This window comes from Meles meles, chromosome 11 (assembly GCF_922984935.1).
Source record: "Meles meles chromosome 11, mMelMel3.1 paternal haplotype, whole genome shotgun sequence".
NCBI lineage: Eukaryota > Metazoa > Chordata > Mammalia > Carnivora > Mustelidae > Meles > Meles meles.
Genome location: NC_060076.1, coordinates 38,606,754 through 38,632,333, shown reverse-complemented (window position 1 = coordinate 38,632,333; position 25,580 = coordinate 38,606,754). Strand labels below are relative to the sequence as shown.

The following is a 25,580-nucleotide window of genomic DNA, read 5'->3' as shown; positions in this document are numbered from 1 at the left end:
AGCGGGAGGGCGGGGCCTCTGGGGCGGAGCTGCGACGCGCGGGCGGGGCTCGGGAGGAGGCTGCAGGGGGCGGAGCCGTCCTGAGGGCGGCGGGCACTGCGCGCTTTAGTTCCCACACCGCTCTCCCCCCCCCCCCCCCCAGCCCTCGCCGGGCGCCTTGGGTTGCTACCGAGCCGCGCCCCCTCCGTTTCCTCCTCCTCCTGGCTGCCCTCGAGAGGCGCCGCCACTTCCTGCGGTGCTGAAGGGCCGGGGTACGGGCCTGGGCCTACGGCGCGATGGCGCCGAAAGCCGGCTGGTGGTTGACTTGAGGGGTTGGGGGCCGCGACGGCGTTCCAGTCAGGGCGCCTCGGTAGGCCTGATTGGGTCCGGAAGAGGAATGGGAAAAGGCTGTCCAGGAAACGGGCTTCGACACCGGGGGTGGGGGGTAGGTGGGACGGCCGCGGAGGGATTCTGTGGGACGTTCGGTAACCGTGCCTTGGCGGGGCTAAACTCCTCTCCTAACGTTTGGGGGGGGGGGGGCAGCAAGGAGGCGCGGCTCACCCGCGCGCCGCTGGAAAGTGCACTGAGTCTCGGCTTGTCAGCCTCAGCCTGTGGCAGCCCAGCCTAGGGCATCTCAGAGGCCCACCCAGCTGGGTTTTGGGTGTGTAGGGTGCCTCTTTTAGTGCATTCCGCCCCTCGAGGATACGTGCTTTGAGTGGGAGGGTGGCGAGGAGCGTCAGTAACTCCCTCGCTGGCCTTCGGGAGAGCAGCCAGCTTTGTTTACAGTTTACACGAACTCAGACACAATTCCAGGAGGTAGCAGTTGTTCCCATTTTACAGATAAAGGGATCAAGGCTCAGGAAGGCTAAGAAGCTTACCTAAGATCCTACTGCTAGTGAGAGACAGAGGCAGAGTTCTGGCTCCAAAACCTTTATTTACCACATATTTGCCCCTGGTTGATTTGCACAGGCACTGAAGTTGCTTGGTTCAAATTTGACCCAGAGGCCACTCCTCAGGCACACCTGATGCTGAGTGAGCAGGGACACCTCACCCCCGAGAAGGACTCATGGAAATGCTGTTACTTACGTGGATGGAGAAGCCGAGGGCTCTGGCAGCCAACCCTGAAGTGGAGGAAACGATAGCGATAGCTAGCATAGCTTGGGAGTTTACTATATGCCAGTCAAGAGCAAACTTAACTGCTTTATGTGCATTGTCTCAATCCTACAGCACTTTGCGGTAGGCGCTTGTTACCATCTCCATTTCACAGACGAGAGAACTGAGGCTCGGGAGTTGACTCTTGGCTGTGATCATATAGAATATTTTCCTCACTTGGCTTCCTGGACACCAAGCCTCTCTGATCGTCCTCATTTCATTGTCATTCCTCTGTCTCCTTTGTGGCCTTCTCCCCCTCTTCTCCAGTTGTTGAAGTCCCCAGGCCATAGTCCATGATGCTCTTTTCTGTCTGCAGGGACTCCCTAGGAGTGATTTATAATATCTGTATACAATGACATAAAATTTCTGTCTTCTGCAGTTGTCAGAGGCCTCAGAACATAGCACATGATGCTCTTTTCGGTCTACACACTCCCTAGGAGTAATTTGTAATAACCCATTTGCTGGTGACTGCAGAACTTCTATCTCTAGTCTGGATATCTTCAGACTTATTTTCAAGTGCCTATCTTACCAGCATCTCAAGCTCAATACCTCCTGCACTCCCTCCCTGACAACCTACTCCCTATACCCCACTCTCAGTTCTTAATCTACCTCAGAGAATGGCACCACTGTTTAGCCAGTTCCTCCAGCCCAAAACCTAAAAGGTGTCCTTGATGTGCCTCTCTTATGCTAAAATGCCATTTCCAGTCCCTGGGCAAGTCTTGGCAGTGCAATGTTTAAATCACCAAAATTAACTACTTATTAATTCTGCTATGACTATCTTGGATGAAGCTACCATCATCTTGACCTGGGTTATAATGGTAGCTTCCTAATTGGTCACACTGCTTTCACCTCCTCCCTTCCCCCTCCCCAGTCTGTTATCCAAAGAGCATCTAGGAAGATATTTGTAAGCCTAAATCAGATCATGCCATTTTACTCAGAACAAAATCTAAATATGTAGGAGCCCTATGCTAAATTATTTTACCTTATTTTGAGAGAGAGAGAAAGAGTGCACACACACAGGAAAGGAGGGCAGAGGGAGAGGGAGAGAGAGAGACTTTAAGTAGGCTCCACGCCGAGCATAGATTGTGACATGGGGCTCAATTTCACAACCCAGAGATCGTGACCTGAGCCAAATCAAGAGTTAGATGCTTAACTGACTGAGCTAGCCAGGCACCCTCCCCTAAGTTATTTTAACTTTATTTTTTTCAATTTATTAATTTTTAGAGAGAGTGCATGAGGGAAAGGAGGGTGGAGCAGAGGGAGAGAGAGACAGAGACTCTTAAGCAGTCTCCATGCCCAACATGGAGCTGACATAGAGCTTGATCTCACAACCCCAAGATCATGACCTGAGCCAAAGTCAAGAGTTGGATGCTCAATGGACTGAGCTACCTAGGCACCCCATCCCACTAAGTTATTTTAGACACAGAAGTTAAGAATTGTTCGCCAGGGGGGCGCCTGGGTGGCTTAGTGGGTTAAAGCCTCTGCCTTCAGCTCAGGTCATGATCTCAGGATCCTGGGATCGAGCCTTGCATCAGGCTATCTGCTCAGCGGAGACTGCCTTCCCCCTCTCTCTCTGCCTGACTCTCTGCCTGCTTGTGATTTCTGTCTGTCAAACAAATAAAAATAAAATCTTTAAAAAAAAAAAAAAAAAAGAATTGTTCGCCAGGGAATTGGTCAAGGTGAAGCTGACCCCAACACCCTATGCCTAGAAGAAAATGCCTGTCCAGTGAGTGAGGGTGGGTCTAAATAATAACCCCACCTGAAAACGGAGAGGAGAAGGAAATGGAGATATATCTTCCATGTATCCAGATAATAACCTGGAGACAGGATGGAGGGGAGATTAGGGGTCACGGACTTATTCCAGGACCCTGTCTGTGGCCACGAAGCAAGGAAAAGAAACACTTGCTGTCTATTCCTTGGGAACATGCAGAGCCAATGAGGTTCCCACCAGCCTTATCAGCATCCCTACCCCCATCTAGAGGTGCCTACAATCTGTAAATTTTTTCCTTCAGAAATGCCCAGGTCAGAAACCTTCAGAACAATATTATCTTGTCCAAACAGTACAGCTGTCCAAACAGAAACTGGTATTAGAAACAGAGAGACAGACCCAAGGCAACCTTCTCCACCTCTTTCCACTTTTCCACTTTGTCAGGTAGAAACTCCATCAGAGGAGATACCTGGAAGAGGAAGTTGCAGTGCTGATTGGCCAAAAACTGGAATGTGGGTTTTGTAGTTTGCCTGTTCAGTGCTGATCTGTGCAGAGTCAGCCAGCTTTCTGCTTCTCCCGACAGGCTGCCTTCAACTGCCTCCCCCGTTCCACAGTGCCCTTTTCTGCACCTGTCAGTTCACATTTCTCTTTCCCCTCAGTGGATCAGAAGGACATGGAATGGTGCCAGGCACGTGGCAGACCATTATTTCAATGATCTACTTCTGCATAAGATAGCACCCCGAAACTTAGTGTCTTCAAACTAACAATTTCTTTCTCCTAATTGTGTAGGTTGACTGGCAGTTCTGCTCCACCTGGGCACCGGCACAGCTGGATGTTCCCAAATGGCTTCACTCACATTGCTGCCATTTTGTGCGGGCTAGAGGCTGGCTTAGACGGTCGTGGGTCAGGGCCTTGGTTCTCTTCCGCTTGGACCTCTCCATAAAGGCCTTTCACATGGCTGCTTGGGTTGCCTCACAAACTGAAGGCTGCATTCCAAGAAGGAACATTTCAAGACAAGGTAAGAGGATGCAAATCCCATGAGGCCCAGCTTTCAGCATCACTTGTTTGGGTATTTTAGTTAAAGCAACTTCTTGGGCAGTCTAGATTCAAAGGGAGTAGATGAGTCCTCCTTGTTGAGTGGAGGAGTAAAGAATCAACAGCCCTCTTTTGTAAACCACTGTAGTTTGCCCAGTGGCCACAAATTATTTAGATTCTTCACATGTGTAAAATACATTAATCTCCTTCCAGATCCCCCAAAGGCTGAGCCTATTAAGGTTCAGGCTCAGGCTCTAGGTCTAGAATTTCATCATCTAACTCAGGTCCAGGTATAAGCCCTCAGGTTCAGGGTCCTTTCAACTCTAAAACAAGTTCCCTTCGTCCTCTTCCTGAGCAATTCAGTCCAAAAGCCATTAGGTAGGGATGAGCAAGGTTGGTGCCTAAACATCATAGACAGTGTGTCAAAGCCCAACCAGATGAGGAGAGAGGGTGGGATAATAATGAGTGGGGAGAGTGGCAGACTAGTGCAGGGTGTCAAAGCCCAAGCAGAGTAAAGAGGGCATCCATGGGGGGTTAGGGTATTAGGAGTTTTAGTGAATTAGGGCAGCCCAGTACGGGGTGTTAGAGCCCGGGTGGGATGAGGAGATTGTTAAACACAGAGACACTGATCAGAAGTAACTATATATATGGCTAATGAGAGTCACCCAGTTTCTGACTGTCAGAGAAGGGAGTTACAAATATAGACAAGGACAAAACTAAAATAAGCTCTTTGATACTTTATTGGAATTAGAGAAATTGGTATGAATTTGTGGTTTTCAATACATAGATAATGAAATAAATATAGAGGTGTTTGTGTATAATTTATGTGTAAATAGCAATAAATACCTTGGAGAAGTGCTAGGAGCAGAAACTTCCCAGTAGCAATGAGCATTTCTAACACCCAAATCTTGGTTTCTAAACGTAATTTTCCAATAAAAGGAACTAGATATTCTTGGGGAAAAAAGGCTGATTTCAGGGATGGACCAGGGATATTACAAGTTGAGCCTAGAAAATCATCTACCAAAAAGTAAGAAGGGCTCAAAGAATAATGAGGATATATCAAAAGAACACAGAAATCAGTTTGAAGGAGCTCCCATTGGCCAAACCTGGAACAATTTGAGCATGAAAATAAATATTGATAGGAACAGTTTATAGCCAATTGAACAAAATAAGAAATCATGAGTTTATGCTGATATAAATAAAGAAATGAACATTTGATGAGTAACAAGATATTTACATAATTTCAGAGTACCTCCTTCACAGAATACTTATAATTTCAATGGGAAACATTAGAAAAATCCAAATTTTGACACTTTCCAGAAAATAACCATTGTGAAGTCTTAACAAATTCCAAGTTCATTAAAATCAAGGAAAGACAGGGGAATTGTTCTCCACTGGAGGGAACTAAAGAGAAATGACAACTAAATGCAACACTGTGATTCTGAAGTGGATCTTTCTGCTGTAAAATATTTTGGGGATGACCAATGAAACTTATCCTGAAATAAGATGATACTATTGTATCAGTGTTAATTTCCTGATTTTGGTGGTTGTATTGTGGTTATCTTAGAAATATACATATGAGATTTGGGGGGTAATATGACATCATGTCAGAAGCTTACTCTCAAATAATCCAAAAAAGGAACTGTACTAAACTTACAAGTTTTTTGGAAGTTATTTCCCCCTCCCCATACATCCAGTATATAATAGGAAGACCAGGACAGTAAAATCACAAGAGACACTCCCACTGAGAAAGGAGGTAATAATAGGCAGTGGTCCTTAGGAAATATGAAATCCAAGCGTGCATGTCACCAAGTCCCCCTTCTCCAGAGGCAGGGAATGTGGTATCTCCCATTTCTACTGTTTTTCATGCTGCATGGTTTATTTCCTGCCCTGTCCTGATCATCCTTCTCTGACCAGGTTCCAATTTGCCTATTTCCTTCATAAAAGGCTAGTGCAGGAGTGCCTGGGTGGCTCAGTTGGTTAAGCATCTGCCTTCAGCTCAGGTCATGATCTCCTGGGTCTTGGGATACAGTCCCACATTGGGCTCCCTGCTTAGCAGGGAGTTTGCTTCCCTCTCTCTCTCTTTCTCCCTCTGCCCTTTCCCACTGCTTGTTCTCCCTCTCTCAGATAAATAAATAAAATCTTAAAAAAAAAAAAAAAAAAGACAAAGACTCATGCCCGGGACTGGATGCAGCATTCCAGTGGGGTCCACGTGACAGAAGAGAGCAGGATCATCAGTCGCCTTCATAATTCCAAATATCATACTTCCATTGATCCCTTCTAACACACTTTTTTTTAATATTCTAACTAAAAGGCAAGGCTGAAGACAGAGCCCTGGAACAATGAAAACACCTTACAAATGGACTTGGATCCTTTTAAATACTGTCATTGTGCCAAGCACGGTTTTTGACTGCAAACCGGTCAATAACACCATAGCTCTGCCATGGCCACCGCTGCCAGTGAATAGTCACCACCACCACTTCAAGACTGTTCAAGCTGCTGCTTCTGTCACTATGAATACTTTCCACACTACCCTTGCTTCTTAGCATCCTCCCCTAAAAATTCAAAGTCCTTGGTGAGAGTGGCTGGGCCCAATTCACACACTTGAGTCCTAGCTGCTAGGAAGTGAAAAGGAGAATCTTCTTTCTGCTTCCATGGTGAGGGCCAGCGTACTACAGCCCTCCAATATTATATTATTTTCAGAAATTATTCCGGAATAAGGGATTGCATGTTGAGTGGACAAATATGATGACAAAGGTCCACTCCAGTCGTTTGGTAGGTTACTTTTCCTCTTAATTATACTACCATCCAACCCATTTCCCCCATTTTATCCATAAGAATATCATGGCAGAGATTGTTAAAGGCCTTGCTGAAGACCGAGTTTGCCAACAGACAGACTATCAAGTACATCTCTGTGATCTGTCAGTTCAGGGACTTGCCATAAAAGGAAATTTTATTGCCCTGGCCCTGACTTATTCTGAGAAATCTCTACTTCCTTTATATCTCTAAAAATTTATTCTTGGTGTTAGAATCTAACTCTCTATAGCTGGAAAAAGCCCAGAGGTACATTCTATAAAATAACTGGTCTGTAATCTTCAGTATGTCAAGGTCACTAAAGACTAGAAAAGATTTTACTGCTGCTCCCAAGTGAAAGAGAGTAAAAAGGTATTACCACTATATGCAACAGGTGACTCTTAACTATATCCTTCTGTTTTAAAGGACAGGATTGAGATAAGTGGCAAACTTAACTGGGATTTGAGGGCCAGATGGAAGGTAAAGTATAACATCAATGACTTGATTTTTACTGTTGTATTATAGTTACTTAGGCAAATGTCCCTATTGGTAGGACATACATAGTAAAGTGTTCGGGAGTGGTGGAACATCATACTGGCAAGTTACTTTCAAATGGTTTTGGGGAAAAAAATTGGTCTGTGTACTGTGCCTGCAAATTTTCTATACATTTTTTATTGTTTCAAAATTTTTAAAATCAATAAAATTGAAAATGAACAAATAGGAAAAAATCTATTCTTGAGTAAAATTGTAGTTTGCAGAATCAACTTTTTCTCTTTGTAATGGACTGGTGTTAATTTTCTCTACTCTTAATTCATTCCTCCTTAAGAGGAGGTCCACTCTTCCACTGTGTGGTTAGGATAGGCCAAACTCAAAACTCAGATACCATGTAATTACTTGGGATAGTGCTCCTCAGTGGACTTATATTTGGCCAATCAGAACACTGTTTCCCTCTAGCCACAGTGATTGGTTCAGGGATTGACACATGGTCCAAGGAGGCCAAGGAGCAAAGATCCCATCTTCTCTCAGGAATTCTGATTGAGAAATACTGAGAAATACTGAGAAAAGGTCTCCTCCTTTCCTCTGGGGTGGCCATCTTGGAGTTGCCAAAGGTATTATATTAGTTTTCTAGGACTCTATAACAAATTGCCAAATGCCTGGTGGCTGAAAACAACAGAACTTTATTCTCTCATAGTTCTGACAGCTAGAAATCCCAAAATCAAGAGGGCAGCAGAGCCCAGCTCCTTCTGAAAGCTCTAAGAAGGAACCTTTTCTTGCTTCCTCTTGCTCCTGGTGGCTCCCAGCAACTCAGCATTTGTTGGTTTTTAGCTGCATCACTCTCATTCTACCTTTATCTTCACATGGCCTTCTCTGTGTGTATGTTGCTCTTCTGTCACTGTGCCCTCTCCTCTTCTTGCTGGGACACCAATCATTGGAAAAATAGGCCCCACTCTAATCCAGTACAACTTCATCTTGACTTAACCAATTACATCTGCAAAGACCCTATTTCCAAACAAGATCTATTCTGAGGTTGTAAATTTGGGGGGTACACTATTTAACCCCCTACAGCTATCATGTGGATAGAGCCTTCCTGAAAGTTAAGCCAGCACAGAGGCAGGGGTATATGCCCTGGTATGGCCATATTTGATTGCCCCTGGACTGATGAATTACATGAATTGGTAAATTTCCCTTCTTTTCCTCAAGTCAGCTTAAAGTGACAGAAAGAAGCTGACTACCACCCCGACTTTTACAAAATTAGAAAATCATTTGCACATGACCAACGTTCCAAATTTCTTCCTATTGCACACATCCTCCAAAAGTCTCTGACAAGGGATTGTGCAATCCCACTTGGAAGCGGAATGGATTTACTTCATTTGGCCAGAAAACAAATTTATTTTGAGCAGCTAGATGATTTCTTTCAATGTATTCCACCATTATTCCTTTCTTTTAATTTTTATTATGGAAAATTTCAAAAGTAGGAAAAATACACAAAAGTAGGAAGAAGAGTGTAATGAACTTCAATGTTTCCATCACCCTGTGTTTGCTTCATCTCTACCTCCAACTTCCCTCCACCTCCTGTAGGATTATTTCAAAGCAAAACTCAGATACCATATAATTAATTTGTCCTCTCCAACCACTATTCTCTCATTACCTCTTCTCTCACAATCTCATTCTCTCATTCCCCCATTACTGCATTTGAGGGCTTTCGCCCCTTGTAAAACAAAGCAAGGCACTTTGAACATAGAAAGTGTATACTGGACGTCTGCTGACTGGAGTCCCTACCATGAGAATTTCTAGTCTGTTAGAAGAGATAAGACAAGAAACCCCTCCAGTGCTTACCAGACTTTAATGAAAATCACCTGGGGAGATGTTAAAATGCAGAAGTTACTCAAATATGTAGGAGGGTGTGGGGAATTCTGCAGTTCTAATAAGAACTGCAAAGCTGTTGGTCTGTCAGGTCTCACTTTGAGCAGCCAGATCCTAAACTGTAAAACAAAAGAGAAAAAGACAGGGTGCTGTGTAAGGTAGAGGTGGTGGATCACCAGGCTTAAGAATTGGATTTTGAATAGTTTACCACAGTTACCCAGATTAACTTTTACAATATTCTAGTGTGAAAATAATACTGAAACACAAAAGAAATTTTATAAATTCAGGGAGGAGAAGGCACAGTTACCTGTCAGTACTAGGAAATCTATATGATAGAGAGTGAAAGTGTGTAGCCAGCTTCTGGTGACTCTTTTTCCAAAAACCTTGACCCTCCTGGGACTGGCCCTCCATATCCATTTTTGTACTGTTTGAACCCATCTACCAGCCACAGCTGATTGGGCCAAAGGTAAGCATCTGACCTAAGCTGGGCCAATCAGAGGGTCTCTCCTGAGATTTTGGTTTTGAGATTCAGGATGGTCAGTCAGACCCTAGGTATGGCTGGAATTAAAATTATATAAATATTCCACCTTCTGCCAATACATAAAAAGCACAGAAAACTGATTTAAAAGAAACAGACCACAAAGAGTACCTAGAAATGAAGAGAGCACTACCTGCATTCCTTCAGCTTCTTGCCCCAGTCTCCTTATTTTGAAATCCTCTAGGTGTTGCATTAGTGAGTGTCAGTTCTTTGCAACCAAAGAGACTGACAGACATGCTCACATAACAAGTGGGAACAAAGCCAGAGAGGGAGAAGGGTAAGAGCTGCTAAGCCTAGGAATGCAGGTCAGTGCGGGTTTACCAGACAGGTGGGTAGATGAGAGGTTATCCCTTGCAGGAATGAAGTCTCAAGAACCAGAAACTTCCTGCAGGCAGTGGGCCAGGACCCCTGCTTCTGGCTTCCTTTGAGACCACCAGGTTCATTCTGCCTGCCTGGCTGCCACTTCTCACCTGAGAATTCATCTCAACCTTCCTGATTGTGTCAGGACTGGCCACACCAGAAAGCATCTTATTTCCACTAACCTCTAAGGGCTGTGGTGTCCCTCTTGTAGAGCCCCCTGATGGTATAGTCAGTTCCTCCCAAGTGTCTGGGAAGAGCTGCTGGTAGCTGGTTGTTATTCTGCCCATCTTCCACATCAGCATGCTACTCTGAATCTCTAGCTTGGGAAGTGTGAGAAGGAGTTTAGCCCGCAGGTGGGTCCTGAAGTCTATAGCAATGATTCAAGCCTAGCCCTTTTGTTACAGGTAGGTTGGTAAACTTACTTCTGTTTGCCCAGGACTATCCCACATCATAGGACCCAGTTCTGGAAAAACTAGGTGGGTTAGTCATCCTGATTTTAAAGCCCTCAGGTCCTTAATGGAAACCGGCTCTAACGTTGCGCCTTGAAAGCATCATCCCAGGTCTGGTAACTCCAGACCTCCAAACCCCACCATCCTGAGGATTCCCACACAACTGGAGTTTCTGAACTGCTTTCTGAAACCACTACATCTCTACTTATACCTGTAGACCATATGGCACAGATTCTGAAGCCTCCCATTCACTAATTGGGTGACTGTAGGGAAGTTATCTAAACTCACAGTGCCTCACTGGTAAGTAGCACCAATACTACTAGTCCTACTTCATCGTGTTGTTATGAGAAAAGTGAGAATAGTGCCTGACTATATCAAAGTTGACAATTTTTATCATGCCCTTAGCCTGATCTAGTCATTGTCTCCTCCCACTAAGGAGACCCTCAGCCCTGGGCACCCTTTCTAGTCTCAGTGGCATTTCCCAGACCCAGACATAGGGCAGTGGAGGACCCAGGCTGTCTACTGAGGCTTCACCTGGTCCTCCTCTCCCTGGGCTTCTGATGTTAGTCCTCAGAGCAGTGTCTAGTTTCTCTCATTTCTGGGCACAGTTCCTTAAGAGGAACGCTCCTGGGGGCCCCTTAGAAGGATGGAGCAGAAACGGACCAGGAAATGACTTCAATGGTTTGGCTGGCCCTCTGGTGCTGACAGAGGATCCCCGTGCCGCTAGTCCCCTGCCACTGTGGTCAGCTTAGTCCCTTAACCTGTTTTCTCAGCAGCCATCCTCTCACACCTGTCAGAAATGAGATTTCAGGCCAGGAGGGACATCTCCTGAGAACTCTGCACACAACTATAGAATGCCTTGCCAACATTTTTTGTGTGCCTGTTGGGGGAAGTATAGGAAGTCCCTGTAGGCAGCTATCCCCCATGACTATTGGCAATTGGAGGAAAGGTCTTTCTGCCCACAAAAGCACCTGACCCATGTTGATTTCTTCCCTCTGTTCACCATGGGAAGTGTAAGCAACAACGCAGGCTTTGGATGTCATGATGAAAGCAAATCCCAAAGCCCCGGTGCTGGGTTTCAGGTCCTCTAAGGAGAAAACCCCAAGGGTGCGTGGAGGTCTTACCACCTCCCCTTGGGCCAGCCACACCAGGCCAGCTCTCAAAGGCCTCTTATTACTGTCCTTTCTCTCATCTTTCCCCACTGTGATAAATGTCCTGGGATTAGCCCTTCTGTGTTTATTGGATGAGCAATTTGTGTCTGTTTAAAAAGCTATGTCTGAATAATGTTTGGCACGAGCTAAAGAAATGTGAGCCTCTGCATTCCCCTCCAGCCAGCTCTCTGGAGCCAGCCCGTCTCCTGCCAACAGGGTTAGACAGCTCTGCAGCTGGGTTTGCAGCCTAAACATGTTTGTAGGTGGGGAGAGGGGGAGTTGGTAGGAGGGGGAGGGAGGTGCCTGTGGTGTGACCAGAAACCCAGAGGGATGGAAGAGCAGAGCAGCTTTAGCAAATCTGCCAATTGTTGTAATAATTTGGGAACATCACAGATGCCCACAGTAGTCACCCAGGCCTGAGGACTGGAAACCCAGGGCCCCCTGTGCCACTCAGGAGCCTGGGTGATTGTTGGGCCCAGAGTCCCAGATGTGAACTACAGCAAAAGATACTCAAGGGAATTCAGTGGGTAGCATGAGGATCCCAGATCTAGATGGGTAATTAGTGCTGTGCTTTTGAGGTTTGTGTGGGGTGGAGCCAGTTAGGGGGTGTTAGGATATCCTGAGGCTGTTTAAATATTTCCTGACTCCATCCATTTGGGTCCTGGAACTGGGGAAGAAGCTTGCAGCAATCAGGCAACACAGTTATGAGGTGCTGAGGAGTGTAGACAAAGCAGGAATTTGGTGGGTGTGGGTGGGTGTGTCAACAACCTCCACCCCCACCCCACATTCCTCCAGCAGCCTTCTACTGTTCTCCTTCAGCATTCTCCTGATCTTCTCTTAGGGTGCACATCACTGCTCTCTTGTATCCAGTGACCTCAGCTCTCAGTCTTTCTCCACCTCCACCTCACTCTCCCTAAGTCAGTGATCAGACTGAAGGCATGACATCATCCATGTGTCCCTAACAATGTGCACAGAACTGGTCATCAAGGAGGCATCAAAAATGGTTCATTGAGTCTTGATTTTGGCTCAGGTTATGATCTCATGGGTTGTGAGATCAGGCCCCATGTCAGGCTCCACACTGGGCATGGTGTCTGCTTAAGATTCTCTCTCTCCCTCAGCCCCTCCCCCTGCCTAAAAAGTGGTTTACTAAGTAAAGGAATGAAAGCAAGGCTGGGAGCTCAGACTTTAGTGGTCACAGACTCACAAGAAGAGAGCAAATAGCAAGTCAGACAGGAGTAACAATACAGGAAATCAGTTCAGGAGTGAGAACATGGCCACAATAACACTGTCCTCAGAGTCTGCTCTGGGTGGAGACTTCTAGATCAAGTCAGCTTATCAGGAAAGGCCACTCAAGGCTCTTCTGTAGTTGTACACTCATCTTGGAGTTCCACATGATTTCATGCATTCAGTTAATGTGTTTTGAATCCCTACCTGTATCATCCTCTGTAGGATACCATCTGTCTCATCATATAGAAAGCAAACAGGACAACAAAACAGGTGTACCATACAAGGTAGGAGCAATCTATATTCTCACAGAGGTATAGAGAGAAGGTTATAAATATTCGGGGGGGAGGGGAAGAGGTTAATTTTACTTGGAAGAGCAACGAAGTCTTCATGGAGTTGAGGGAGATGCATTAGACCTGGACCTGGGATGAAGCCTGCAAATGCACCCCTAGTGTGCTCTTCATCCCCACCCCTTCCCTGCTGTCCACACTCATTCAGTGTGATGCCTATGGCAGATTTTGCTAACTGATTCTTTTACTCTTTCCCTAAGCCCAGGTATATCCACAGAATCCTTCTTGACACAGCACATAGCCAGATGATCAGAGCAGGCCCATGAGAGAAGAAAGGCATTTGCTCATCACACCTAGGAAGGTGTATACAATTGAGATATGCAGGGCTCACCAACAGAAGGAACAGAATGAGGAAAGGCACAGTGCTGGGGAGACACTGAATGTGTACGACAAAGGTGAGCGGACTGCTTAGGCTTGTGAATAAGGCTTGTGGATAAGGAGCAGTGGACAATGTAGCTGAGAAAGTAGGTTGAGGAATATCTGGGTGAGGATCTTGCCAGGCTAAGGAATGTGGGTTTCAGCTGCAGAAGGCAGAGGTAGAGGCTCGCACAACTGAGCTATGTTCAGAAAGACAGTCTGGCAGCAGTGGACAGGCTGGACTGGGATGGGGAAAAGCTGGAGGCGGATAGATCAGCCAGACGACTGTCCCGGGCAACCAGTAACGGAGCCTCCTGTGAGCTGTTGCAGCACTTGGCAAAAGCATCTGTTTAACACTCACCCTACTGTCTCTCTTGGAGCTGTCTTTTGACAGCCTGACAGCCCTACAAGCTGCAGGATCCTTGACATCAAGAACTGTTTGCTGCCTGTCTGGGTCCCCAGGCCTGACATGGTTCTTGGCAGGTGCTCATTATATATTTGTGAATTACTCAATAGGGCAGTGAAAAAGGACAAGGGGTGTATAGAGAAGGGCACACATTTCCGGGATCACATCCTGTTTAGCAAGAACAGTTCCTTAGGCCTGAACATTGGTACAGCTGTCTTCTGACGTGTGTGGAGAAACAGAAGCATGAGCAGGCAGCACGGGCAAGGAAGGAATCACAGCTGACTCCAAGCCCTGTGTGTGTGTGTGTGTGTGTGTGTGTGTGTGTGTGTGTGTGTCTTAGGCTTGCAAGACCTCTTAGCTTTTTAGAGAGGTGGACAGACAAATGGGAGACCTCACAATCTGTACCGTCCTAATATGCCTTAGGAAGTGTATTAAACGCTTTTTTGGTGGTAAGTGGCAGAAGTTCAATGCAGGCAAGCCTAGGGGGAGTAGGAAACTTACAAGATTCATTTGGGGACCACCAGAATGAAGGATTCCAACAATGCCAGATTATTTCCATCTCTAACGTCTCCTTCTCTCCACAAGTCTGTCAGCCTCATTCTCGCAACCTGGCTTCCCCCAAAGGCTGGAAACATGGCTGCCGGGAGCCTGGGTTTCCCATCCTAGAGCTCCCCAACCAGAGAATCGCTAAAAGCTTCCTTTCTCGTGCCCCAATTTCAGAGATCCCAGAAAAGAACTGATTGGCTTGTGTCAGAACCCTGGTCTAAGACCTAATGCAGCAGCTAAAGAAGCAGGGTCATCTAAAAAGGAAAGAGCTTCCACTAAAACCTCATAGTTGAACTGAAAAAGGAGTATATCACAGAGGTGGAGCTAATAATAGTAATAATCCTGTGGTGCCTGGCTGGCTCAGTTGGTGGAATGTGTGGCTCTTGATCTCAGGGTTGTGAGTTTGAGCCCCACTTTGGGTGTAGAGATTACTTTAAAAACAAAACAAAACCTGTCTGAGTCTGCACAAGTCAACTCTTCTACACAACAACCCCAGTAGGTATCACTGTTGTAGTCATTGTCACCCTTGAGAATTAATACCTCAGGGGAAAAAGGCACAGAAAAGGTAAGTAACTGTCATAGATCACACAGCTAGTAAATAGAGATGGAGCTGGGATTTAAATCCATTTCATCTAGCTCCAGACCCTATAACTTCCTATTTTGTTATGTTGCCTATTCACTACAGGAGGAAAGAAAGCAAGGTGTTGGGCTGTGAGGAGGGAACCTTGACAATTTCTCCTGGGAAAATTCAAGGCCCAAGCTGAGGAGCCTGTGAGAAATGATTGGTCCAACGTCATGGGAATCTAGAATAAAAAACACCACCACCCATCTTAATCTCGCTGGAGATACCTGAAAAGGACAGTTTCATTTTGACTTTTTTTTTTTTTAAGATTGTATTATTTTTCAGTTATCTCTACATCCACTGTGGGACTTGAACTCACAACCCTGAGATCAAGAGCCACACAGTCCACCAACGGAGCCAGCCAGGCACCCCTCATTTTGACTTCTTTTTTCTTCCATCTTTATTTACTTCAAGTAGAATTGGATAGAGCCAAGAAAAGCAAATGTGAGAACAATGAGGTCCCATTTTCACCTATTAAAAATTTAAGCAGCGGTAAATAAATAGCCATGCTGGCAATGGTGGGGAGATGGTTTGCTTCTAAATGACTGGTGACAGGATAAAGTGGTCCAGCCAGTAAAAAAAGCAGTTTATTTGGCCATGGGGGTCAAGAGCTATAGAGGCTTTCTTTAACTTTGACCTGCTAACCTCGTCTTTAGAAACAGCTCATGGAGTCACAAAATAAAACCCACCTAGCGCTGAGTCCAAGAGATGCATCTAAAATAATGTTCCTCAGAAATACTGAAAGTAAAAGAGTAGGAAAAAATAGAAAACAAGAACAAATGCCATACATGCAAATACAAGCAACAAGAAAACAAAGGTTTTGGTATTAATATTAGGCATGGTTGAATTCACAGAAAATAAGATACAGGAGAAAATATTAAAATGATAAAGACAGACAGCAACAATGAAGGTCTGTCATAAATATTTATGCACAAGGTAATATAACATCAGAATTCATAAAACAAAAACAATAGGAAATACACGGAGAAATGGACATAAATACAGTAACAGAAAATTTTAATTCACCTCTCTTAGCCCATGACTGATCAATAAACCATACAAAAAGTGAAGCTATAGAGGACTTGATTTGTTAAATTAGCCAAGTAGATTAAATTAAAGCTATCAAACTTCGTATCTTGAAACCTAGAATTTGCACTTTGTTAAGCGTCCGTGCATCATTACCAAATGACGACACGTAAGGCCATAAAAAAATGAACTAAAAAACCCTCAATACATTCCAAAAAGTAGAGTGAATACGGATAACAGTCTCTTATCACAATGCACTAAAACTAGGAAGTAATAGCAAAGACAGAAATTGTAAAGCAATAGAAAAGCTAAAATTTAAACAAAAATTTAAAAAATTAAACAAAAAAAACGGTATCTGGGTGGACTATTATTCCATGTTTTTTAAAAAAGGAAATTCTGACACATGCCACAAAGGACAGTACACTAAGTGAAATAAGCCAATCACAGAAAGACAAATACTGTAGGATTCGCTTATATGAGGGGTCTAGAGTAGTCAAATTAGTAGAAAATAGAAGTGGAATCATCATTTCCAGGGGAAGCAGGAAGAGTGAGGAATGGAGAGTTGTTTAATGGGCAGTCTCAGTTTTTGCAAGAAGAAAAAGTTTATTTTGTATATTGCACAACAATGTGGATATATGAAACATTACTGAGCTAAATGCTTGAAAATGGTTGAGATGATAAATTTTGTGTTGTATGTATTTTAAGAGATTATCTTAAGTAATGCTCAGAGTGTAAACTATCTTTTGGAAAAAAGTGATCATTCCCAAGGAAACAGTGCAAAAGACAGGTCCAAGGAATAAGCATTTTCATGGTTCCTGGCTGCATCTCACATAATCTTCAGGTGAGAATTCGGAGGGATAAATTATCAGAGATCTCTTCCTTTTTTTTTTTTTAAAGATTTTATTTTTAATTATTTGACAGACAGAGATTTCAAGTAGGCAGAGGCAGGCAGAGAGAGAGGAGGGAGCAGGGAGCCTGATGGGGCTAGATCCCAGGACCCTGGGACCATGACCTGAGCTGAAGGCAGAGGCTTTAACACACTGAGCCACCCAGGCGCCCCTAGATCTCTTCCTTTTTGGTTGCTCTTTTAAGAACTGGATATGTGGGGTGCCTGGGTAGCTCAGAGGGTTAAGCCTTTGCTTTCCGCTCATGGTCTCAGGATCCTGGGATTTAGCCCTGCATTGGGCTCCCTGCTCAGCAGGGAGCATGCTTCCCACTCCACCCTCCCACCCCCCACCACCGCACCCAGCTCTCTCTGCCTGCCTCTCTGCCTACTTGTGATCTCTCTCTCCGTCACATAAATAAATAAAATCTTTAAAAAAAAAAAAGAACTAGATACATGTTTCGGATCTTCTTCCTGGAAAAATGCACTCACAAATGTAATAGAATGGAACAGAATTGCTTGGCATTTCCTTTATACCTGGTGTTCTGATATTTCATCATAATTCATCTAGGCATAGGTCTTTTGGGGGGAGGGCGACAGTTATTTTTCTTGGTACTCAGTGGGCCATTTCAGTGTGAAAGCTTATGACTTTCTTCACCCCTAGGAAATAGGCCATGACTTATTTAGTTTTCCCCCTCCATTCCCTCTGTTCTTTTATTCTGGAATGCCTGTTAAATAGGATGACAGAACTTCTGGATTCACTTTCTGTGCTTCCTAACTTCTTTTTTCCCTATGCCAGTATGAGGGTTTTTTTTTAAGGGGGATTTTTAAAATCAACATATAATGTATTATTTGCCCCAGGGGTACAGGTCTGTGAATCATCAGGCTTACACATTTCACACCACTCACCATAGTACATACCCTCCCCAATGTCCATAGCCCAGCCACCCTATCCTTACGCCCATCCCCCAGCAACCCTCTGTTTGTTTCATGAGATTAAGAGTCTCTTTTCATTTGTCTCCCTCCCAATCCCATCTTGTTTCATTTTTTCCTCCCCTACCCCCCATGACCCCCCACCCTGTCTGTCAAAGTCCTCACAGCAGAGAAATCACATGGTAATTGTCTTTCTCTGATTGACTTATTTTACTTAGCATAATACCCTCTAGTTCCATCCACATCATTGCAAAAGATTTCGGGTTTATTGATGGCTGCGAAATATTACTGTGTGTGTGTGTGCGTGTGTGTGTACCACATCTTCTTTATCCATTCATTTGTTAATGGACATCTAGGTTATTTCCATAGTTTGGCTATTGTGGATATTGCTGCTATGAACATTCAGGAGCACGTGCCCCTTCACATCACTACATTTGTATCTTTAGGGTAAATACCCAGTAGTGTAATTGCTGAGTCGTAGGGTAGCTCTGTTTTCAACTTTTTAAGGGAACTTCATACTCTTCCAGAGTGGCTGCCCCAGCTTGCATTCCCACCAACAGTGTAGGAGGGTTTCCCTTTCTACATGAGGTATTTTTATTATGTGACTAATAAAAATAATGAAATGAGGTCCTTTAAGTCCCTTTAAGACTTGGGCCTGCTGTGTGCATAGTGCCCTCCTTCTTCATTCTTAGCACCTACCCGAACAACTGCAATCAATAATAACTAGCATTTATTGGCTGCTTATTGTGTACAAGGCAACGGGAAAAGTACCTGACACATTGCCCCATTTAATTCCTGCAACAACCCTCTGAAGTTGGCATAATTATTGCCTTCATTTTACAAATGAGGGAAGTGAGAGCCATAGAGCAGAGGTTGGCAAATCTAGTTAATGGGCCAAGCCTGCCACTGCTTCTAATTTCTCTTTTATACCTCCTACCTCTGTTTCTTTGAACTGCATTTTAGGAGAATTTCTCCACTTGACTTTTTAACTCTGTTGTTGACTCTTCATTGATATCTATTTTGTGATTCAGCCCATTGAATTTTTATTTGGAAAAACAAGTTCTTAAAGTTCCAAATTCACCTGTTGATTCTTTTTAATACATGAAATATCCTTTCACATTTCTTGTGAAAACATTATTTAAGCTTAATCTGAAGTCTTGTTCTTTGGTGGTTATTAAGTCTGTTTCTTGGATGTTGAGAGTTTCTGGTGATAGATTTTGATGACCCTGTTTCATTGTTCTGACTTTTCTCAAATGTTTAGTAATTCTAGACATTTGTTCATTTTTAAATTATGCATTCTTGTCCTTGTCTGTCCTGTTTACTAAGCCTGCATGTAGTTAACTTCGTGGAGGAGTGGAATGTGCTGATTGGTTGGAGATGTGGGGGTGTATAAAAGGAAGAAGAGGACCTGTCTTGTCTTTCGAGTACAGCAGTTTTCTTTCCCTCTTAGGCATTAAGTTGTTGCTTGGGGCAAGGCTTGTCTCTGGCCCAAGAGCCCATACTGACGGGTTTGGTCTGGGGAGAATCCCTCTTGCAGCTCTCTAATTAGCACAAATGTGGGAGAAAGAAGGGATCAACCTCATCAGATACTCCAAATGCATTTTCCCAATTAACCATTCCAAGGAATGGTCCAGGGTGTCTCTTTTCCTTATACTCATTAACTCTGAAATTTCAGTTCTTTGTTAACATTTCTACTTTCATGCCATTCTTCTTGTGCAATGAAAATATATATATATATATATACATATGTATATGTATATATATAATTTTTTTAACCAATCTTTTATTATCTGCCTTTGGTGTTAAACTTAGAATGGTCTTTTGTACTCCCTCTCCCTTCCAAAATTATAAATATTCATCTATTTTCTTCTTTACTATTTTTGTGATTTCATGTTTTACATTCAAATCTTTCAACCATCTGGAATTTATTCTAATGTCAGCCATGACTTGGAACTCCAAACTTAAATTTTTTCCTAATGGTGAGCCAGTTGTACCCACCATGCTTTCCATGTGTGGGCTTTTAAAAGGCAGCTCAGCCCCCAGAGCTCCATAAAAGCCCAAGACTTAAGAATAGAAAATCTAGGACTATAACTCTGTCAGATCCTAATCTCTGCTCCATTACTGCTCAGGATGGGACTCTGGCAGAGCTTGGTTCTCCCTAGGGGAAAGCCCTGACCAATGATACAAAGGCAGGGGGGCTGAGGCCGCGAGAGGATGTGTAGAGGGCCCTCTAGAGTTTCTTGGCTGCTGTGTTCCTGCCCCTGGGCATGGCCTCATGGGAAACAGCCACTCAGCCTTGCAAGAAACTCCAAGGGCCCCACGCTCTACTCTTTAACTGTATATTTTCATTACCCCCCTGTCCTTTTCCTATAGATCACTCAAAGTCCAGCTCATGCCATTTCTCTGTGAAGCCTGCCTTGATAGGCCCAGTGAGGCTTGGCTGCTTCTCCTAGTTCGCACTGCATTTTACACAGATCTCTAGTGCGATTTTTGTTCATTGTTAATGCATCTGTGAAGGATGAATGAATTAGTTAACAAATAAACTAAGTTATTAAGTATGAAGGATCCTATCTGCCAGGTGCAGGGAGAGGAGAACCTCCAAAGGATACGAACGTGCTACTGACCATCTAGATATGTTTATTTGCAGTGCCTGTTGAGGCCCTGGTGTTCATGGCACAGCGGTTGTCACCCCAGAACAGCTGTGACTTTGATGAGGTGCCTGAAGCTATGGAGTTTGTTTTTGTTGTTGTTGTTGTTGTTTTTAAACCAAGTAGGTCCTGAAGATACCAGGGAGCATCAACTTTGTCTCTTTCCTCAGGGAGCTGACAACCTGGTATAGAAGTGTGTAGTCAGAATCTTGGAAGAACTTTAGGAAAGAAAGAACCCTCAAAGAGAGCAAGTAATGTAGCTGAGTTGGAGGACTGTCTATAAAATATATGCCCCCGCAGCAAGCCAGCATTTCCTGTGTGCTCAATCAGTGTCAGGCTCTAAACTTGTCATACACTCATCTCATCTGTTCCTTCTGAAAACCAGGTGGCACTATCAGTTCCATTTTGTAGATGAGAATAGAGGCTTGCAGAGAGGTAAAATGATTTACCTACAGTCATGAGGAAGCCACAGTCTGAAGCCCAGGTGAGGAAGGGCTCAGCTTTAGAGAAGAACTTAATCTTTGGCCATCTGAACTCCCTTGCCTCTCCTTTTACTTAGAACTACCTGGTGGAGTATAACAGAATTTTGTTTTGATTTCTGGGCCTTTACTTCTGATGAAGTTCTAGAACCTAGGTGAGGTTCGATGGGCTGAGGTCCGGAGCCGGTGCCCAAGAAAGAATTCTTGAGACATCTTTGGTGCAAAATGGTGGTTTATTAAAGCACGGGGGCAGGACCCGTGGGCAGAAAGAGCTGTTGCCCTGGGTTGTGAGGGATGGCAGGTTATGTACCCTGCGGTTGGGGGAAAGTGAGGGAAAGGGAGGTTTCAGTGGAGTTTTCATATGCTAAAGAGGGCCTACAAGGTGCTTCCAGAGGTCTTCCGGCTTGATCAATGTGGTCTTTTGGCAAACCATTAATATCAAGATAGTTGGGAGATTCCTGTTGGGATGTCACAATCCTGCTATCAGGTGTGTTTGTGAGTGAGATTTAGGTTCAGAAGAGATTTAACTATATTTACATTTCCTTCTACCTCAGCTTCCTTCAGTTTTGTGTATGGAGGGGAGGGCTTGAGGAACTGAGTTATTTGCCTCTGGAAATTATCAATAGCACAAGGTAACTTCTTTGTTTGTAGATCTCTAGGACATTTGTAAACCAAGGGGAACTATTTGTTTCTAGATTAAGGCGGTCAGGGGTGCCTGAGGAATGTTACACTACCAAGGGGAGCGGATGGAGAGGGGGTGCAAGGTGCCAGCTTTTGCTTTGTCCTCAGCCTGCCTCCTGCTCCCTCATCATTTCTGTGGTAGAGATAAACTCCACCCTTTCTGGTCTCTCTAGGTCCTAATACAGGGCCTGGCACACAAGCTGGCTAAATAATGCAGGAAGAAATCCAACATTTTCAAACACACTATGTCCATCTCAGAGCTTGCACTGTTCGAAATTTATCCCTCCAAATTCTCACCTGAAGATTATGTGAGATGCAGCCAGGAACCATGAAAATGCTTATTCCTTGGACCTGTCTTTTGCACTGTTTCCCTGGGAATGATCACTTTTTTCCAAAAGATAGTTTACACTCTGAGCATTACTTAAGATAATCTCTTAAAATACATACAACACAAAATTTATCATCTCAACCATTTTCAAGCATTTAGCTCAGTAATGTTTCATATATCCACATTGTTGTGCAATATACAAAATAAACTTTTTCTTCTTGCAAAAACTGAGACTGCCCATTAAACAACTCTCCATTCCTCACTCTTCCTGCTTCCCCTGGAAATGATGATTCCACTTCTATTTTCTACTAATTTGACTACTCTAGACCCCTCATATAAGCGAATCCTACAGTATTTGTCTTTCTGTGATTGGCTTATTTCACTTAGTGTACTGTCCTTTGTGGCATGTGTCAGAATTTCCTTTTTTAAAAAACATGGAATAATAGTCCACCCAGATACCGTTTTTTTTTTGTTTAATTTTTTAAATTTTTGTTTAAATTTTAGCTTTTCTATTGCTTTACAATTTCTGTCTTTGCTATTACTTCCTAGTTTTAGTGCATTGTGATAAGAGACTGTTATCCGTATTCACTCTACTTTTTGGAATGTATTGAGGGTTTTTTAGTTCATTTTTTTATGGCCTTACGTGTCGTCATTTGGTAATGATGCACGGACGCTTAACAAAGTGCAAATTCTAGGTTTCAAGATACGGAGTTTGATAGCTTTAATTTAATCTACTTGGCTAATTTAACAAATCAAGTCCTCTATAGCTTCACTTTTTGTATGGTTTATTGATCAGTCATGGGCTAAGAGAGGTGAATTAAAATTTTCTGTTACTGTATTTATGTCCATTTCTCCGTGTATTTCCTATTGTTTTTGTTTTATGAATTCTGATGTTATATTACCTTGTGCATAAATATTTATGACAGACCTTCATTGTTGCTGTCTGTCTTTATCATTTTAATATTTTCTCCTGTATCTTATTTTCTGTGAATTCAACCATGCCTAATATTAATACCAAAACCTTTGTTTTCTTGTTGCTTGTATTTGCATGTATGGCATTTGTTCTTGTTTTCTATTTTTTCCTACTCTTTTACTTTCAGTATTTCTGAGGAACATTATTTTAGATGCATCTCTTGGACTCAGCGCTAGGTGGGTTTTATTTTGTGACTCCATGAGCTGTTTCTAAAGACGAGGTTAGCAGGTCAAAGTTAAAGAAAGCCTCTATAGCTCTTGACCCCCATGGCCAAATAAACTGCTTTTTTTACTGGCTGGACCACTTTATCCTGTCACCAGTCATTTAGAAGCAAACCATCTCCCCACCATTGCCAGCATGGCTATTTATTTACCGCTGCTTAAATTTTTAATAGGTGAAAATGGGACCTCATTGTTCTCACATTTGCTTTTCTTGGCTCTATCCAATTCTACTTGAAGTAAATAAAGATGGAAGAAAAAAGAAGTCAAAATGAGGGGTGCCTGGCTGGCTCCGTTGGTGGACTGTGTGGCTCTTGATCTCAGGGTTGTGAGTTCAAGTCCCACAGTGGGTGTAGAGATAACTGAAAAATAATACAATCTTAAAAAAAAAAAAAAGTCAAAATGAAACTGTCCTTTTCAGGTATCTCCAGCGAGATTAAGATGGGTGGTGGTGTTTTTTATTCTAGATTCCCATGACGTTGGACCAATCATTTCTCACAGGCTCCTCAGCTTGGGCCTTGAATTTTCCCAGGAGAAATTGTCAAGGTTCCCTCCTCACAGCCCAACACCTTGCTTTCTTTCCTCCTGTAGTGAATAGGCAACATAACAAAATAGGAAGTTATAGGGTCTGGAGCTAGATGAAATGGATTTATTTTTTTTTAAAAGATTTTATTTATTTATTTGACAGATAGAGATCACAAGTAGGGAGAGAGGCAGGCAGAGAGAGAGAGAGAGAGAGAGGAGGAAGCAGGCTCCCCGCCAAGCAGAGAGCCCGACGCGGGACTCGATCCCAGGACCCCGAGATCATGACCTGAGCTGAAGGCAGCAGCTTAAACCACTGAGCCACCCAGGCGCCCCGATGAAATGGATTTAAATCCCAGCTCCATCTCTATTTACTAGCTGTGTGATCTATGACAGTTACTTACCTTTTCTGTGCCTTTTTCCCCTGAGGTAATAATTCTCAAGGGTGACAATGACTACAACAGTGATACCTACTGGGGTTGTTGTGTAGAAGAGTTGACTTGCGCAGACTCAGACAGGAATTTCTTTCTTTTTTTTTAATTTCAGGAGGCAGTTCCTCTTTGGTTTTTTGTTTTGTTTTGTTTTGTTTTAATTTCAGGAGGCACTTCCTCTTTGGTTTCTTCAAGTGCTGATCTTCAGAGAGAGTGCCTCCTTGAGAGCCAGGAGCCTCTCTATGGCCCTGCTGGAGTGTGCGGCAGTAGTCCTGCTTGACAGCGTTATCTGGTATCTCTGAGTGGTGCTTTGGAGCTGATTATAAAATGTAATTTCCGGCCACTTTAACATAGGGCAGAGCAAACATGTATTTCTCCCAATCTCAGAGCACTTCCTCTTTACCTAAGGCAGAGGCTGAAGGGTAGCAGAAGGTGCCACCCCAAAATAGGACTGCAGGAGTTCAGGACATGCCACCCCAAATTCTGCAGCCTTGGTATGTTGATTATTTTAAGCTGTAGGCACTTGAAAAACAGCAAATGCAGGGAGCAGCTTTTTCTGAATATAACTTATTTGTCTAAATCCTCCAAAAGGATCTCAGTTGTCGTAATACCCATCCCAGGGAGTGTAATCAAGCAGGGAAGATTGACTCTCATCACAAGAGAGCAGCCTGGAAATCCACACCACACTTAGACAAACTTTGCTGCACACTATTATATCTCCTATCCTTCTAGAGGCCAATTCGACTTCCCCCCAAATCACTTATTCTTTAAGCCCTACATCCTCCCTCATTTCCCTAGTAAGATGGTATTTAATCCTAAATTTTTTTTTTAAGATTTTATTTATTTGAGTGAGAGAGAGAGAGAGAATGCATTGGAACCAGGGGAGGAGGCAGAGAAGCAGATTCCCTGCGGAGCCAGGACCCTGATAGGGACTCAGTCCCAGGACTCTGGGATCATGACCTGAGCAGAAGGCAGCTGCTTAACCAACTAAACCACCCAAGGCATTGTTAATCCTGAATTCTAACCCACCTTGGGGAATCATTCATTTTTCTAGGGTATCTCCCTATATATGTGAGGTATATATATTTATAAACTTCTGTTTGTTTTTCTCTTGTTATTCTGTGCTTTATTGCAGGAGTCTCAGCCAACTCAGAAGGATAGAGAGAAAATTTTGAGGATGGGATCGCTGAAACCTGCCCTGAAGAAATACTGGGAAAACTGGCAGAAGGGTAAGAGTTCTTATTAAAATCAGCTCTCCTGGATCTCTGTCTGTGGTGCCCAACTGAGAGAGGAGGGTAAAAAAAAAATTTTTTTTAAGATTTTTTGTTTATTTATTTGTCAGAGAGAGAGAGAGATCACAAGTAGGCAGAGAGGCAGGCAGAGAGAGAGGAGGAAGCAGGCTCCCTGCTGAGCAGAGAGCCTGA

At 43.7% G+C, this 25,580-nt stretch overlaps 1 long non-coding RNA gene across 1 annotated transcript; it reads left to right on the top strand.

The window, feature by feature from the left end:
* Nucleotides 1-205: 205 nt before the first annotated feature.
* Nucleotides 206-25,387, top strand: LOC123952924. The gene is made up of 3 exons (XR_006820773.1): nt 206-349; nt 3,629-3,857; nt 25,292-25,387. It is a non-coding gene; the product is annotated as an uncharacterized LOC123952924 (long non-coding RNA).
* Nucleotides 25,388-25,580: the final 193 nt, after the last annotated feature.